This window comes from Triticum aestivum, chromosome 4B, assembly GCF_018294505.1.
Source record: "Triticum aestivum cultivar Chinese Spring chromosome 4B, IWGSC CS RefSeq v2.1, whole genome shotgun sequence".
In the NCBI taxonomy this organism is placed as follows: Eukaryota; Viridiplantae; Streptophyta; class Magnoliopsida; order Poales; family Poaceae; genus Triticum; species Triticum aestivum.
In genome coordinates, this window is record NC_057804.1 from 407,444,872 (window position 1) to 407,463,603 (window position 18,732).

Below are 18,732 nucleotides of genomic sequence, written 5' to 3' on the forward strand. Positions count from 1 at the left end.
ACAAGGGTAGCGGGCGGCAGGATGACGGGTCCGACTAGGTGTCTGGCGCCGCTCTGGGCGGCACCGGTGACCACATCATTCATGTTGCCAGTTCCTTGAACTTCTCAGGGTCTCCTCCTTGGGCGGCTGGGGTTGAGAGGCTGTGGAAGAGGAAGAGGGAGGGCGGCAAGGACGTCAAGTCGGAGTACGCGGGCACCGACGCCTTCATAGCGTATTGGCAGTCCTGCTGCCTCGTCTTCCAGCTCTTCTACCGTCATCATCATCACCATCCTCCCTTCGGGGTGGCCATCGAGATATTCTCCCGGTGCCTTTTGCTGCTCGTACTTCGCCTTGGCGCCCCTTTTGCCCTTTTGCCTTCTTGTTCCATTTTCTGAGGAGAGGGACAAGAAAGGGATTACGGGCACCTTATCTCTTTTTAGACTTGTAAGCCTTCAGGCCTTTGTTAGATTTAGAACATGTAATCCCCCTGCTCATGTTTTTCATTCCGTATGAACTGTACCTGTACGAGATGTTTTTAATGAAATGCGGATGTTTGTCGGGTTGTTCGTTTGCAGGGGAAACCCACGACAAGGAATGAACCCTTGTTACTATCTAAGGTAAACGTTTTTCGCCCGGCAACAGGCCCTGCCGTCCCCCCATTTTGCTCGACCTTTCTCACGCTCTTGGCAGAGGCAGGGATGAGATGGGTTTTAGGCTACACGTTCTATTCCCTTGCTACCGCGACTACGACCAACTTCGGACCCAGGAGATAACCCTTGGGTTCGGAAAGAGGGGAGCACGGTAGCTTGGATATAAGACGGGGTTTCACATACCCCAGTTCATAACGAAATGCATGATAGAGGATAAAATACTTATCTGGACCTGTAGCCCCCGACAACCTTGGCTTGCCGCGGACGGATCCTTGTATTTGCAGCCCCCGGCAACCTTGGCTTGCCGGGGCCGGGGCACCGGTCAGTTCCTTTCTTCCAAACAGCTTGGCAGAAATTCTTACGCGTCCTGCGAACCAAAAGGGACAGGGAAGAAACAGAGAGATGCACACTCGACCTCTAAGCTAGGGGTTAGTCGCTGCCAAGCACTATCAACCCTAACCGAGGAGGAGACTCGACCTAGCATGCATGTTATAACTTAGGGCTCCAGCGCTTCGTTTATTTCCGCTCAGGGTCTACGCCTGGCTTTGTACAAAGGGTTACATGCCTTGCCAGCAAGGCTTGTACAAAAGGGTGGCTTGTCGGGAAGCCCGACAGTCATGCCTTATGGGTAAAATTTGCGGAGATGCTCAATATTCCAGGAGTTGCTCACTGGAATGGCATCTTTGGTCTCCAGCCGGACTGCGCCGGGCCTGGTGACTCGTTTTACCCGATAAGGGCCCTCATACTTCGGTGTCAACTTGTTGGAATTATTGGCCGACTGAACATGCCGAAGAACAAGGTCGCCTTCCTCAAAGCTCCGGGCATGAACCTTGCGGCTATGGTAGCGGTGCAAGGCTTCCTCAAGGAGCCTTGGGTCATCTTGCCACAACCGCTCTTACTCAAGCTCATCATAAGCGAGCACTCGAGGTGACCCGTATAGGAGTTCCATGGGGAGAACTGCTTCTGCCCCGTAGACCAGGGCAAAGGGTGTCTGGCCGGTGGCTCGATTTGGCGTCGTTCTGATCGACCAAAGAACCGTCGGCAACTAATCAATCCAGCGTCTTCCACTTTTGCGCAGCCTGTCAAAAGTCTTCGTTCTTAAGCCTCACAGGACTTCAGCATTTGCTCTCTCCACTTGGCCGTTGCTCCGTGGATGTGCCAGGGAGGCAAAACAGACCCTGTTGCCGAGATCCTCAATGTATAGCATGAAGGTGTGTCTTGTGAACTGTGTGCCATTGTCGGTGATGATCCTGTTGGGTATCCCAAAATGGCACACTAGTCCCTTGAAGAACTTGATGGCTGACTGTGCCATCACCTTCCTCACTGCTTCCACCTCTGGCCACTTTGTGAACTTGTCAATTGTGACGTACAAGTACTCAAAGCCCCCGACAACACGGGGGAAGGGGCCCAATATGTCGAGCCCCCAGACCGAGAAGGGTCAGGAGAGAGGGATAGTTTGAAGGGCTTGAGCTGGTTGATGAAGCTTCTTCAAAAGGAACTGGCATGCTTCACACTTGGTTACTAGTGCCGTCGCATCCTGTAGGGCAGTGGTCCAGAAGAAACCTTGCCGGAAAGCCTTGCCGGCAAGGTCCCTCGGTCACATATGCCTCCTGTATCTCTGCCAACAGCTTTAGTCCTTCCTCCCGGGAGATGCACTTCAATTTCACCCCATTCGGTCTTTTTTTGTACAATACATTATCAACGAATTGGTACAGAGCAGACCGACGGGCTACTCTTTCTGCCTCTTCCTGCTCCTCGGGAAGCTCTCCTTTTTGGAGGAATCGGACGGTGTGCTGCACCCATGCCGGAGCCTGTGGCTCGACGACAAGGACCAAAGGCATCTCTTCTGCCACGGGAGCCGTCTTTACGGCCATGACCTAAGGTCCTGCCGGAGTCGGTTGTCCCGTGGCAGCATCGGCATCCACGACAACATCTTCGCCAGCGGTTCCAGGGAGCTCAGTGGGGAAGTACTTGCTGGAGCCTAGCTTCCTCCGCTTGTTCTGCCTGGTTGACGGCTCAACGGATGGTTGAGTTAACTGAAGCACAAAAGTACCTGGTTCCACAGGTAGCTTGAGGGCAGCGCGCTTTGACAGGTAGTCACCAATGTCGTTCTCCGTCCGAGGGACATGCTCCGCTTGTATACCTCAAAGCGCTCCTCCAGTTTCCTCACCTCATCTATGTAATCTTCCATCAACGGGCTTTGATAATCTTTGTTGACCTGCCTGACGACGAGTTACGAGTCGCCCTGGACGATGAGCTTTTTGACTCCGAGGTCCGCCGCAATCCTGAGACCGGCAAGCAAACCCTCATACTCGGCGGTGTTATTGCTCGACATCTCCCGGGGAAAGTGCATTTGGATGACATACTTGAGGTGCTCTCCGGTGGGTGCAACAAGCAGTACACCAGCACCGGCGCCTTGCAGCGAAAAGGCCCCATCAAAGTACATGATCTAGCTACAACTCGTTTCCTTGCCGTGGAGAGTGGTCTCCTATACCTCTTCGTCGGGCGTCGAGGTCCATTCTGCAATAAACTCCACCAAGACTCTACTCTGAATCGTCGAGGTAATTTCAAATTTTAAACCGAAACTCGACAGCTCCAGGGCCCATTCCACGATCCTCCCTGTTGCATCTGGGTTATGAAGTATCCGCTGCAACGGGAGGTAGGTAACCACGGTGATCTCGTGCGCTTGGAAGTAGTGGCGCAGCTTCCTCAAGGCCATAAGGAGGCCGAAGAGAAATTTTTGCACACTTGAGTACCTCGACCTAGCTCCCTGCAAGAGGGAGCTGACGAAGTAAAACCGGTGCTGCACCATCTTCTTCCTTTGCGCCAGTTCACCTGGCTGTGCGGGTCCTGGCATGCTCGCGTCAATCTTGCCAAGACCGAACCCTGCCGAGGACTCAGTCTTGCCGGGACCGAGCCCTGCCGGGGACTCAGTCTTGCCGGGACCGAGCCCTGTCGGGGAGGGTTCGGGCCCGCCAACCGTTGACTCTGCCGCTGCTGTTGTCTCCTCGTCCTCCTCTCTTTGCACCACCAATGCGGCGCTAACCACTTGGTTTGTTGCCGCTAGATATAGCAGCAACGGTTCTTGTGGTTTGGGCGCAACCAGCACCGGGGCAGAGGAGAGGTACTTCTTCAAGTCTTGCAATGCCGCCTCGGCCTCTGGGGTCCACTCCACTGGGCCCGTCTTCTTTAAGATCTTGAAAAAGGGGAGGGCACGCTCCGCGGATTTGGAGATGAATCTGCTCATGGCGGCAACGCAGCTAGTGAGCCGACGCACGTCCTTGATCTGTCTGGGTGCCTCAATCTGCTCGATGGCCCTAATGTTGTCTGGATTTGCCTCAATCCCACGCTATGACACAAAGAACCCGAGAATCTTGCCGGATGGGACACCGAAGACACACTTCTCAGGGTTCAATTTCAGGTTGATCTTGCGCAGGTTCCCAAATGTTTCCTCCAGATCCCGCACAAGTCTTGCCTTGTCCTTGGTTTTGACCACTATGACATCCATATAAGCTTCCATATTTCTATGTAGCTGGGGTTCAATACCAATTTGGACTGCTCTTGCAAAGGTTGAGCCAGCACTCTTCAACCCGAAAGGCATCCATAAAAAGCAATACATACCACATGGGGTGATGAATGCTGTCTTTTCCTCGTCTTCTTTTGTCATGAAGACCTGGTGGTATCCTAAGTAGGCATCAAGAATGATAACAGGTCACACCCAGCCGTGGAGTCAACAATCTGGTCGATGCGCGGTAACAGGAAGGGATCCTTTGGACAAGCCTTATTGATGTCTGTGTAATCAATACACAGCCTCCACTCCCCGTTTGCCTTGCGCACCACTACCGGATTGGTCAACCACGTAAGATGGAGTACTCCTCTTACCAAGCCTGCCGCCTCTAGCTTCTTGATTTCCTCCGTGATGAACTCTTGTCTCTCTAGAGCTTGCTTCCTGACCTTCTGCTTGACGGGCCGCACACGAGGACAGACATCAAGATGGTACTCAATCACTTTCCTGGGAACACCGGGGATGTTGGAGGCTTGCCACGCAAACACATTGACATTCGCCCGCAGGAAAGTGACGAGCTCGCTTTCCTATTTGCTGTCGAGGGTGGAGCTAATGGTAAAAGCCTCACCCATGCCGTCCTCCTTGACGGGCACCTTCTTACTCTCTGGTGGTGCGGCTCTGGACTTCTTGCTCTTGCCGACGGAGCTCTCTGGCACGTCCTCAATGGGAGTGCAACACCCCGAAGAGGTGCGCTTGCCGGAGTGGGTGCAAGGGGTCTCGCCGGTCTTCTTCCCTCTCGGAGCTCCGTCGGCAGGAGCAGGTGCCTTAGCGGCCGTTGCTGCAACTGCTTCCCGGTAGAGTTGGTCGGCGCAAATCAATGCATCTTTCTTGTCGGAGGGGACGGTGATGATGTTCATCGGCCCGGGCATCTTCAGCATGTTGTAGGCGTAGTGTGAAGCCGCCATGAACTTGGCTAGTGCCGGGCGCCAAGGATCCCATTGTAAGGCAAGGGTATCTCGGCTACATCAAAAATAATCCTTTCCGTCCTGTGGTTCAGCTCGCCTCCGAATGTCACGAGCAGCATGACCTTTCCCTTTGGCTAGATCCTCCCCGGGTTAACCCCTTGGAACATGCCTGTCTCCTTGAGGTCACCATTAGGGATCTGCAGCCTTTTGACCACAACAGGCGCGATCAAGTTTAGGCCAGCCTCGCCGTCAACCAACATCTTTGTCACCTTGAGGTTGCAGATTGTTGGTGAAACCAACAATGGCAAGCACCAGACCGCAGTAGTGCGGTCAGGGTGGTCCTCGGTGTCGAAGATGATGGGCGTGCTAGACCATTTCAGTGGCTTCTGTGTGTCGAAAAATGGCTCCACCACCGTGATCTCACGCTCCCACTGCTTGAGTTGGCGGTGGGACGTATGCGGCGAGGCGCCACCATCGACGCACATGGCCTCTGTGGCTTTCTGAAACTCATGGTCACCGGACTCGTCATCCTCGTCATGATCATCGTCTTCCTGCTTCTTGTTGTGGTCCCGGGCGGGCCTCTCCTGCTGATTATCCTTGCCGTGGCGGCCTCCTTGGTCGCCACGTTTCTTGCCGGATCCCTCGGCACCATCTTGGTATTTCTCCTTGTCCCGCTGCTCATACTCGGCTTTCTGCTTCTCAGCGAGCAGCTCTACCTGCCGGCAGTTTTGGAAGTCATGGCCCTTGGTGCGGTGGATCTTGCAGTACTGCTTGTCAGAGCCTCCTGGCTTGTCGGCAGCTGCCAAGGCCTGGCAAGCGACACACCCGGCAACCTCATTGCCGGGGTCGCTCACCTTGGTCTTCTTGGTGGCACCGGTGTCGTCGGATCCCTTGATGGCAAGCACGGCCTTGCCCTTGCGCTTCCTGTTATGGCGCCGGCCCTTCTTCGCTGGAGTGGCGGTGTCGCCAGTGGAGTCGGTTTCCACGCCGACATCTTCGTCGGGGTACTTCCTTCCCTCTTCAGCGCGAGCGCATCGATCGGCCAGGACATAAAGCTTGGCCACATCCTTGACCTTGTTCATCGCCAGCTCTTCGCGCATCTTGCGGTTGCGCACATTCTGGTGAAACGCACTGATCATGGCGGCGGGATGAACATCGGGGATGTTGTACTACACCCGGCTGAACCTTTGGATGTACTTGCGCAAGTTTTCTCCATCCTTCTGGGGGATGATGTGTAAATAACTCGCCTGGCCATGAGCTTGGTGACCTCCGGTAAAGGCGCTAACAAACTCATGGCACAGATCCGCCCAAGAAGAGATGGAATCCATCAGCAAGTGCATCAACCATGACATAACATTAGGCTTGAGTGCCAACGGGAAGCAGTTGGCAAGCACCTTATCGTCGCGGGCCCCAGCAGCTTGCATCGCGATGGTGTAGATGCTGAGGAACTCTGACGGGTGAGTCTTTCCATTGTACTTCTTGCCAATGTCGGGCTTGAACGTACAGTGGGAGGGCCACTGGAACTGCCGCAGCTCACGGTTGAAAGCCGGACAACCCACCTCGTAGGGTAGGCCACCGTAGCCTCCTGGCGCTAGTTGGTCCGTAGCGGACCCTGCCCGCCTGTCTGACTGGTGGCGCGCGTCACGTCGGCGCTTGATGGTAGTTCGAGCGTCCTCATGAACCCGATCCCGAAGGACTTGACGCTGATCGTGGTTGGTTCGCTGGTCGGACGACGCGATGGAGATATCATCATGAGCATCATCACGACGGACCGACGCCCCGGGTGGCCGCGATGGAGGAGGGGAGTGCACCGTGGCCGCATCTCCTTCGGCACGGCCTCCGCTGGCATGCGGTGGCCCGGCGGAGCGACGGCCTACGGGTCCCGCCGGCCGCAACACATCATTGTTGGCGATGCCAACGAGGCTCCGGACGGTGGCCCTCCATTCGTCGAGCTTCTCCGCGGCGGGAGGAAAATCGAGGAGCAGCAGCGTGCGTGCTAGGGCTTCCGCTGGCGTGGGTGGCGGCGAAAGCTGGGTGGACCGTGATGCGCCTCGACTTCTAACCACGTTAGAAGGAGCTGCGTCACGACCCCGCAGCCGTTCGCCACATCCATCGGCACCTCGGCGCGCATGCTGGCCCTCCTCATCATGTGATGGATGCACGGGGCTCTTCCTAGGGCGGCGCACAGGGTCACCGGCAGGGTGACGCTACTCATCACACACAACCTGAGAAGAGCGCGCCAAGGGCGCCGGTGTTGGCATCTTGGAGGTCACCATGCCGCTGTCTGGCGGGATGGCGGCGCCCCTGGAGGGCCCCGCGCCGCCTGCGGGGGGCCCGACTCTGTCTCTGGAGCCCGCGACTAGTGGCTTGTTGCCTGGCGCGCGAACGACGCCACTCGCCAGGCCTGGATCGCCAGGGTGATGTGGATGTTCGCGGGCCGCGCCACGGGTTCTCTCCATGACTGGCCCGCTACTGGTCTGCACCGGTACAGGCAATCCGGTCCCGGACGAACCGATCGCCGTGGTCGTCTTCTTCTTGGGAGCCATGGCGATGAAGAACAGCTAGGTCAACTGCTAGAGCAGATTCTCAAAATTGCGCACCCCTACCTGGCGCGCCAAAGATGTCGGTGGGAAACGACACCTATGGGATCACTAGAATCCCTACTACGGTTGCGGGGTGCAGGATCGTGAGAAGAGTGGGATTAGTAGACAGCACAAAGGGGATTTAGCCATGTTCGGGCCGCAAAGATGCATAAAACCCTACGATCCTTCTTTGGTGGATGTATTTAGTGTTCTTGAGCTCTTGAACTAGCTCTGGGTGCTGCCAGGTTCGAAAGAGCCGAATCATTCTCCAGTGCGCCATGGGCCTCCTTTTATAGGCGAAAGGGGCTGCCACAGTGGCACACATGAGGTGGAAAGTGCTACAGCACTATGTGCTTATCGCTGGTATTACAGGACAAAGCGCATTTAATGCAAGGCTTAGGTGTCCCTTCACTTTATCGGGGACGGGAGTGAGGCCCGTCCCATCCGTCGCCGCTCCTCCTTGCTTTGACACGCGCCCTGGCCAGCGATGCATGCAGTGACATGTAGGCAGGCAGGCAGTTGAGGTGGCGCGGTGGTGGAGCCTCCACGAAGGGCTGCATGTTGCCACGCAGGTGCCTGCCCAGCTGGTTGGGTCGGCAGCTGCATGCGAACGGCGGCGGAGACTTGGCTGGCGTGGGACTGGCAGTGGCCCTGCTGGCGTGCTTGGCGAGGGCCTTCCCGGGTGGCCCGGCAAGGGTCTTGCCGCGGCACACCGTCATCCCTGGCAAGGACCTTGTTGGGGGTCTCGTGGGCTTCCTCGGTAAGAACCCTACCGAGGATTGTTGCCTTCATATCCTCATTTGATCTTGACTATTCTTTGTCTTCACAAAGATCTGCATGCCACCACGGAGGTGCCTCCCAAGCCCTGTCCCAATGCATTTGCTGGCGTTGGAGATCGTGGCTCGAGGGTGGCCCGCTCCACTGGTGTGGGCGAGCTGCCCCGACAAGGGGCTTGCCGGGGCTGCGGAGGCCGCCCCCAGCAAGGGCCTTGCCGGGGACCTGCTTCGCCCATCTGCACTTTGTGGCCTTGGTCCTTGATGTTGCTTTGTTCGTCTTGTGCCTTCGGCTTCTCTCCGGCTCCTCTTGCCTTCCCTGTTATGCGTGGCCGCGTCGGGTGGCTCTGACTGCCCGTGCACAAGTAAGGGGTCAAAATAAGAGCCCCTACTTTTGTACACCAACAGGCGGGGACTACCCTCTTTTATCTATATGATAAGTATTATGCCTATGAATGTGTTATTTCATTTTTCCGCTTGGCACCGGGTTTGACTAGTCGACCCGGAGGCTCGCCGCCTTTTACTATGTGCCACTTCCTGCAGTTGGATAAGTAGTGTGTTGGCACCTAAACCTTCTCCTGCCATAAGCCGCAGTTCACAGAGCGACTGGCCGGTGGGCAGCGGATGCAGAAACGGTGCCCACACGAACAATGGCTAAGGAACAAAGTGCACACATAGTCTAGGCCTGCATCCCGCCTCTTCGACCGGCTGCCTTCTACTTACCTTGCCAACGCTCCAATTGGCTAAGTACTTGCCCTTCCAAAAGTAGCTAAGTACTTGACCCAGCCACAGTCCGCAGAGCGACTGTTTGGCTGGCAAGGGGGTAGCAAAGGGAGGGCGGCAAAGGAAAAAAGCCAAGGAGTAGAAAGCAAGAAAAGTTAGAACTCGGCAAATAAACACATAATTTGTGTCGAAGAATATTTACATATCAAAAGGCCCATTGGCCAGCATTCAACGGAGTTTGAAATACACCCCGCGGGTGGAATTGTGCAAATATAAAAAAAGTTTGTCAAGCACTGATAAGTAGGAAAAATAGAAATCGACGGCCTAGGGAGCAACAGAGGGGTCCGTCTGGACGGCGGAGTCGGTGGTGCCGGTTGGTGGAGCGGACTGTTGGTCGGTCTCCGCTTGGTCGCCTCCAGCAGCAGTCGGCGTGCTTGAGCGCGGCTTATTGCTCGAGGCACGGTCAAGTTGAGGCTGGCTGTCCGCTCTGACCTTTGATGCATCTTCTCCACTTTCCTCGTCCTCCTCGTCCTCTCCCTCGTCGCTGGAGTCGATCACCTCGGCCAAGTCCTCGCCATCATCCGGGTTCAGTCCGAGCCACTCCAGTGGCACCTCGGCACCATTATCAACCAGCTCCGGGATGAAGATGCTGGTGTTGGTGTAGTCGGAGATTGCTGCCGCCCGTTTGACAAGATCATCTTCCACCACCACTAGATACTCCTGAGCCTCTTGCCAAAACATGGTCAACTGGGCTAGATCTAGCCCAGGGTACCATGCCTTGACGAACTCCATAGCCCGGCGCGCTCCAGCCCGAGCCGAGGAACCCTTCCAAGCCTCCAGACGGCCGACCGCCACCTCCAGCCAGTCAGCAGTCCGACTGGGAGTACGCGGAGCCGGCATGCCTGGCCAGAGGGCGGAGATCGCCTGGGCCCCGACACGTTGAAGACGACGCAGCATCCGATGAGCCGGCCGAAGGCAGGCCTGGATGCTGAGAAGCTGCTCGCTAAGGTCCGGGGAGCATCGGCAGCAATCTGCGCGCCTTCCGCGCTCTACTCCTTGCGATAAGCCTCAATGGCCTAGTTCGCGGCAACGGAGTGGCCTGGGAAGAAGTCTACTTGGGCGGAGAGCAAAGAAGCCAGAAGTTAGAAGCCAGCTGTCGGCCTGATCAGAGGCCAGCAGCTCAAGAAAGGAAAAAGAAGAAGCTTACCGTCAACCATGTTTTCAATACTACCGAAGCCGGCAGTCAGCAGCGCCTCCTTATCGGCCCAGGTGGAGCGTTCGGTCTCGAACTCAGTGAGGAGGTTGGACTCTTTCACCTCCGCCTCCTTTTCGGCCGTCTGGAGAAGCTCCGCCTGCTCCGCTAGTTGCGTGACCAGCCAGTCATGCTCTTTAGCCAGCTTGCTGCACTCTGCCTCCTTGGCACGCAGCTTGGTGTTGGCTTTGCCCAGCTGCTGCTGTAGGGCGGCATTGGCCTCTACAAAAGAAGAAGAAGAAAAAGACATCAACAATCAACAAGAAATGTAGTTGCCGGGGAGATCCGGCCCGACTGCTCAGCAGTCGGCCCGAATCTCGGGGACTACGGCCCGTGGGTGCGCCAGCGCGCCCCCGCGGAGAAAGAAAATGAAAACTTACTCCGGCTCTCCGACAACTTGGCGGTCTGCTTCTCTAGCTCTCGAACGCTGGAGTTGAAGGTGGCTGTGCGAAGGTTATGATAATCCTGCAACAGGGATATCAAACGAAGTTAACATTCGGAACTTGAAAATTAAAGTTCCGAGCCGCCTGCTCGGTTGCTGGCCCGAAACATGGGGGGCTACACCCAGTGGGTGCGTTGGCGTGCCCCCATCGAGAAATAAAAGGACCAAAGACGAAGAAGTGAGAAACACACGCGAATGGCCACTCGCGAGTCCAGGAATGCCTCGTTCCACCGCTTGAGAGTGTCAGCCTCGGCTCGGAGCTTGGCCTCGACGTCAAGGGCCGCCTGGTTCAAGGCTCCCGTCCCGCCTCCAGGCACCCAGCCGGAGGGTGCGGCGCTGGTCGCCTTGATGTCTGGGATCGACGAGCTCGCAACACTGGTTTCCAGCGGTCGTGGTGCTGAAACCGCCTTCACGAGGCGACGGTGCACGGGCGTATGAGCCTCAGGATTCAGGCCCGTCACCACCTCATTCCCGGCTAGTGGCGCCGGTGGGTCAGCCAGCTGCATATCTCGCGCCCCGCCAGATGGCGGTGGTTGAGGCACAACCACGTCTGGCATGGCGACATCGCCGCCTTCCCTCTCCATGGTCTGGTGCTCGTCGCCGGCTCCCCGAGCCGATGTCGCGAACTCTAGCGGAGGGGGCGCGAAGCTCAGGGGAACGACAAATAGCGGCTCCTGGCGGCACGCGGCTTCTGCAAGCCGTTCTTTCACCGCGGCATCAGCCTCACCCTCCGCCAACTTCTTCAGCACGGTGGCGTCCGCCTTGTCAGCCTCCGCCTTCTCCAAGCGGGCGGCTTCCTGCTCCTCGCGTGCCTCCCGTGCGTTTCTCTCATGCGCCTCCTGGAGGTCGATGGCCAGATTGATTCGTCGGGTGGTGGTGGAGGTCTCCGCCGACCTAATGATGGAGGCGGCGGTCGACTTCTCGAGGGAGAGTGGGGCCCTGAAACCAAGAAAAATAAAGCAAAGAAGCTTAGGCCGGATCAGCAAGAAAGGAAAGCACAAGGGAAAATACTTACGCCGACACCATGGGCGGCACCTTAGGCAGCTTTTGGAACTTGGCCACCTTCGCTGCGGCCTCCTTCCGTCTGGTCGCAGCGGCCGGGTTCTTGGATTTCTTCGGTGCACTGCCGAACAAGGCAGCGCCCTGCTTTCGCTTGCGCTTGCCGCCTCGGGTAGTCGGCTCGGCGGAGGTGCCCGCGCCTGCGTTGATGGTGCCCCGTGTAGGGCGTGGCTTGTCTTCCTCATCATTGTCATCGGGCCAAGTCTCGACGCCGCCCCCTTCTTCGGAGCCGCCTGCTCCATCACCGCCGCCTGCAGCATCGTCCTCCAAGGCACCCGCCTCCAAGTCAGGGTCATCCACGTCGCTCACCTCCTGGTCCGGCTGGTAGTTTCCACCCGGCCCCACGACGGCGGCCGTCGCCGGAGAAATATAGATCTATGTCCCAAAGGTTGACTGCTCAAGACCAAAACCAAGACCAAGGCAAGTACTAAAAAGAAAGAGCTGAAAGACTTGCAGCAGGCGGCGGGTTGTCGCGGGAGTATGGCTGCTTGCCAAACTACCAGGACTTTTCCAACACCATGAGGTCGGTGATCTCATTCACCATCCGGGCCACCTCGGCAGTCGGCATGTCCCTCGTGCACATCTGGCTCGGGTCGCGGTGCCCACTCATCTGACAGATCAGATGAGGCCGGCCTTGGAGCGGGAGAACCCGACGCTCGACAAAGGCGATCAGCAAGTCGGACGCCACGAGCCCCTCCGCCTCCATCAGCACTTGGAGCCGGTTGATGGCGGCAGCCGACATGGGCTTTGGCTTGTAGCCCCAGTTGGCCCGAGGTTCGGCCGGGGGGCCAGCTTCATAAGGCGGCAAGTTGATGAAGTCAACTGCCGGGTCGACGTTCTCCACATAGAAATATGATTGCTCCCATAGTTTCACCAACTGTGATAGCTTGATGACGGGGAAGGCGTTCTTCACCGACGGCCGGTGCACGGTGACGAAGGCACTGCACTGGGCCGCCTTCTCCTTAGCGGAGGTGCCCAACTTTGTGTAGAATAAGGCTCCCCATAGCTTGATGGTGGGGAGGATGCCGAGGTAGCCCTCGCACGCCGTGACGAATGCAGACAATAGCATCACAGTGTTGGGCGTCAGATGTTGTGGCTGGAGGTGGTAGAACTCCATGAAGGAGCAGAAGAATGCACTTGCCAGCAGGCCAAAGCCACGAAGGAAGTGCGAGCGGAAGACGACCCGCTCGTTTCCTTGCGGCACCGGCGAGATTTCCTTCTCTGGCGGCACACGCACCTTGACGAAGCCCGTGTTGGGCATTCGACGCGTGCCCCGAAGGAAGGCGAGGTGGTCCTCGATCACCACCGAGCCGTCCCAGTCCCCTCCTTTCTCATGCGCCATGGAGTCCGGACGGGGTTGCACGGGAAGCTTGGGACGAAGGAGTTCGACGGCAGCGAGCTGCAGCGGTGCCTCGGCGGGGTACGGAGACACAGCGGCAGCAGGGAAAGAAGAAGGAGAGAATGGCGATGGGGAGGAGGGCGCGCGTGCTTCACCGCTCCCCCTCCTCCCCCTACTTAAAGCCCTCGGGCTACGAAGCCGAGGGGGAGGGCGTGGGATCGTGGGATTAACTGCGCCCATGACCCCACGACCCCGCGATTATTTCACAAAGTTACTGCACAGTAACTCCCCTGGGAATCACAACCGCCCGCCTCAACCGCAGCGGATCTGCCCGCATGCCGAGGCCTGGTGGTGGCGGGCCCAGCCCGCTGTCACGTCCCATCAAGAGCGTGGGTTAGCAGGCTGGCTGGGCTGACGAGCGCCGCTTGGCGTACTTGCGGCGGGCGGTAGGCCTAGAGGCTTAGCAAGCACGCTACCTGGTTCCCGCCCTGGCGTTTGAAATCGTCGAGCGAGCCCACTTGGTCGAGTCGGCTCCCGGCAGCTGGCATGCCAGGAAGCGGACCAAGCGTCTGGCCAGAGCACGGCGGAGAAGGGAACTGCTGAGGCTCCTCGGCTTATCAGCCGTGGCGCCTCACCAGCTTCGGGGACTACTGTCGGAGTAATGGGCCACGGGTAGCCTAACCCGAGTCCCTGAACCTTTCAAGACGTTGGGCTGGTCGCGCCCCGCGAGCCTCCAGAATGACGCTCCGCCTTCTGGTGGCTGGCTGGCTCAACGGCCGGCTGCCAGAAGACGGCCAAGTACCAGAAGACGGCACCAAGACGGGCCGACTCCTCGCAGGCGGCCTCCAAAGAGGCCGACTGCTAGCAGGCGGCCCACGACGCCCTCAGAGTCTGCGCCCCTTATCAAGAAGACAAGACAGGGTGAGGTTACAGTGTAGCCCATTACCTACTTCTCTATGGTTTATAAACTATTTTACAAGCCATAGATGCATCAAAATAAGCAAACAACACACGAAAAATAGAATCTGTCAAAAACAAAACAATCTGTAGCAATCTGTAACTAACTCGAACTACTGGAACTCCAAAAATCCTACCAAAATTGGACGTACTGGACAATTTGTTTATTGATCAAAAGAAAACCGAATCAATGCAAAAGCACGTTTCTGTGATTTATTGAATTTTTTTCTCGTGAGCGCAAAGTTTCTGTTTTTCAGCAGAATCAAATCAACTATCATCATAGTTTATCCTATAGGTTCTACTTGGCACAAACACTAATTAAAAGATAAAAGTACATCTAAACAGAAAGTAGATGCAAAATTTATTACTAAACAGGAACAAAAACAAAGAACATAAAGAAAATTGGGTTGCCTCCCAACTAGCGCTATCGTTTAACGCCCCTAGCTAGGCATAAAAGCGAAGATAGATCTAAGTAGTGCCATCTTTGGCACTTGATTCATAAGTAGCTCGCATGATAGATTCATAAGGTAATTTGACTTTATTTCTTGGAAAGTGCTCCATGCCTTTCTTTACTGGAAATTGTAATCTAATATTCCCTTCCTTCATATCAATAATCGCACCAATCGTTCAAAGGAAAGGTCTACCACGAATAATAGGGCAAGAAAGATTGCAATCTATATCAAGAACGATAAAATCTATGGGCACCAAATTTCTATTTGCAACAATGAGAACATCATCGATCCTTCCCATTGGGTTTTTAATGGTGGAATCCGCAAGGTGCAAATTTAAAGAGCAATCATCAAGATCATGGAAACCTAGAATATCACATAAAGTTTTCGGAATCGTGGAAACACTAGCACCCAAATCACACAAAGCAAAACACTCATGATCTTTAATTCTAATTTTTATAGTAGGTTCCCACTCATCATTAAGTTTTCTAGGTATAGAAACTTCCAAATTAAGTTTTTCATCAAAAGATTGCAACAAGGCATCAACGATATGTTTGGTAAAAGCTTTATTTTGACTATAAGCATGTGGAGAATTAACAATGGATACAACAAGGAAATACAACCTTCTAAAGAACAATTATCATAATCAAATTCCTTGAAATCCGAGATAGTGGGTTCAATGCTATTTAAAGTCATGACCTCTCCAACCCCACTTTTACCAATTTTAGCATCAAAATCTAAAAACTCTGAATTCTTGGGACGCCTTCTAGGAAAAGTTGACTCATTATCAGTCCCATAATTATCAATATTAATATTGCAAAACAAAGATCTAATAGGAGACACATCAATAACTTGAAGATCTTCATCATTATTTTCATGGAAGCTAGAAGAACACGCCTTTATAAAGCTATCTTTCTTAGCATGCAATCTAGCGGTTCTTTCCTTGCACTCGTCAATGGAAATTCTCATTACTTTGAGAGACTCATTGATGTCATGCTTAGGGGAAGAAGATCTAAGTTTAAGAGAATCAACATCAAGCAAAAGTCTATCAATGTTCCTAGCCAAATCATCAACTTTGAGCATTTTTCTTCAAGCAAGGCATTAAAATTCTTTGGAGAAATCATAAATTCTTTCACACTATTCTCAAAATCAGAGGGCAACTTATTAAAATTAACATAAGAATTATTGTAGGAATTTCCATAATTATTAGAGGAATTACTAGGGAACGGTCTAGAATTAAATCTTGTTGGGGAAGGACTTGGCTTTGTCTTTTCGGATAAGCTTGCCACCATTGTCTTCCCGCTTCTCGTAAGGGCATTCTGCAACAAAGTGGATCACATTGCCACAATTATAGCATGTTCTCACATGTTGCTTGCCCTTGATGCCACTTGAGTTGTTCTTGTTGAAGTTGGGCCTTGAGTTCTTCTTGCTCCGAAATTTCCTTGACACGAGAGCCATGTGCTCATGGTAATCATATTTTGTATCTTCGGGGTTACTCTCCTCTTCATCCTCTTTTTCCATACTAGCCTTGGCCTTCAAAGCTAGGTTGGGTTTCTTTGCCCGTTGAGAGCGCATCCCTACATTGTCGGCGGTCTTGTCCAAGATTGTCATAGCAACAAACTCATCCAACACTTAACTTGAGGACAAGGTATGGAAGTCCGGCCTTTGATGGATGACAGACGACATGGCTTTATGGTAGGGCATCATGGCCTTCAGAAACTTGCGCTTGATCCAATTGTCATCCGTAGCCTTGCTCCCATGATCTCGGAGTGAGACCGCAAGAGTGGTTAATCTCCGGTAGAGCTCACGAGGTTCTTCATATTCATTCATCGCAAACACATCGGCTTCATCTTGCACCACTTCATAGTTGGAGTGTTGAATGCTTGTGCTTCCCTTGTAAATGGAAACAACATGTTTCCATGCTTCCTTTGCCACGGTGAAAGGTCGGAGATGCGCAATATCTTCGGGTGGAATAGCATCTTGAATGATGAAGAGAGCGGACTCGTTGAATTGATGATCCGCGGCTTCTCGAGGAGTGAGGTTTCTTGGGTCATGCGGGTAGAAACCTTGCTCAATAATTCTCCAAAGGTTAGTAGAACTATGATTAAGATGACGTTTAAAACAGTAGACCCAAGAAGCAAAATCCTCATTTTTCACAAACTTAGGAGGATCAACATGATTCAAATGAGTGGAGGGAACCGGTCCTCCATAAGTAAGAGGTGGTTCAACATGTGCAAAGATTCCGTTTCCACTTCTACGACTAGGCAAAGGAATTTTCTCACTAGAAGCTTCCCCCTTATCAGAGTTAGCATCCGTCACCTTGGTAGCTGGATCAACCACTTCCAACGGTGCGGTGGATAACTTAAGACCATCAAGAAACTCCTTGAACATGCCTTTGACCTCAGTCGTCATGGAGGTTTTCAATGTGTCCAAAGCCACATTGAATTCCTCATGTGAGACCGAGGATCCCCCATTGGCCGTAGACGTGGATGGATTCACTCTGGGGTGCTCCTCCTCACCGTCTATGGCGTCAACCATACTCTTCAAATGGTATAGTCCTTAATAAAGAGACGAGGCTCTGATACCAATTGAAAGAATCGATATAGTTGACTAGAGGGGGGTGAATTGGCAACTAACAATTTTTAGCTTTTCTTTACCAAGTTGAACTTTGCATCAAAGTAGGTTTTCTAGATATGCAACTAGGTGAGCAACATATATGATGCAACAACAACAAGCACACAAGCAAGCAAAGGATACAACACAATATAAGCTTGCACAAGTAAAGGTGAGAGATAACCAAGAGCGGAGTCGGTGGAGACGAGGATGTGTTACCGAAGTTCCTTCCCTTTGAAGGGAAGTACGTATCCGTTGGAGCGGTGTGGAGGCACAATGCTCCCCAAGAAGACACTAGGGCCACCGTATTCTCCTCACGCCCTCACACAATGCAAGATGTCGTGATTCCACTATTAATGCCCTTGGAGGCGGCGACCGAACCTTTACAAACAAGGTTGGGGAAATCTCCACAACTTAATTGGAGGCTCCCAACACCAGGAAGCTTCACCACAATGGACTATGGCTCCGCGTTGACCTCAACCGTCTAGGTTGCTCAAACACCCAAGATCCGCAAGGGATTAGTGGAGGGAATCAAATTTCTCTGGGTGGAAGTGTGGATCGAGGCCTTCTCAACCAATCCCTAGAGAATCAACAAGTTTGATTGGCTAGGAAGAGAGATCGGGCAAAAATGGAGCTTGGAGCAACAATGGATCTTGGGGACGTGCTATGTCTTGAGCTTGCGTTGGTTTTCCTTGAAGAGGAAAGGGTGATGCAGCAATAGTAGCATAAGTATTTCCCTTGGTTTTTGAGAACCAAGTTATCAATCCAGTAGGAGGCTCCTCAAAAGTCCTACACACCTACACAAACAAACCAAGAACTCGCAACCAATGAAATAAAGGGGTTGTCAATCCCTTCACGGCCACTTACGAAAGTGAGATCTGATAGAGATAGTATGATAAGATAAATATTTTTTGGTATTTTATAATATAGATGCAAAAAGTTAAGATGCAAATAAAAGTAGATTGTAAACAAATATGATAAGAGATAGACCCGGGGGCCATAGGTTTCACTAGAGGCTTCTCTCAAGATAGCGTAAGTATTACGATGGGTGAACAAATTACTGTCGAGCAATTGATAGAAAAGTGAATAATTATGAGATTATCTAGGCATGATCATGTATATAGGCATCACTTCTGCGACAAGTAGACCGACTCCTGCCTGCATCCACTACTATTACTCCACACATCGACCGACTCCTGCCTGCATCTAGAGTATTAAGTTCATAAGAACAGAGTAACACCTTAAGCAAAATGACATGATGTAGAGGGATAAACTCATGCAATATGATATAAACCCCATCTTTTTATCCTCGATGGAAACAATACAATACGTGCCTTGCAACCCTTTCTGTCACTAGGTAAGGACACCACAAGATTGAACCCAAAGCTAAGCACTTCTCCCATGGCAAGAAAGATCAATCTAGTAGGCCAAACCAAACTGATAA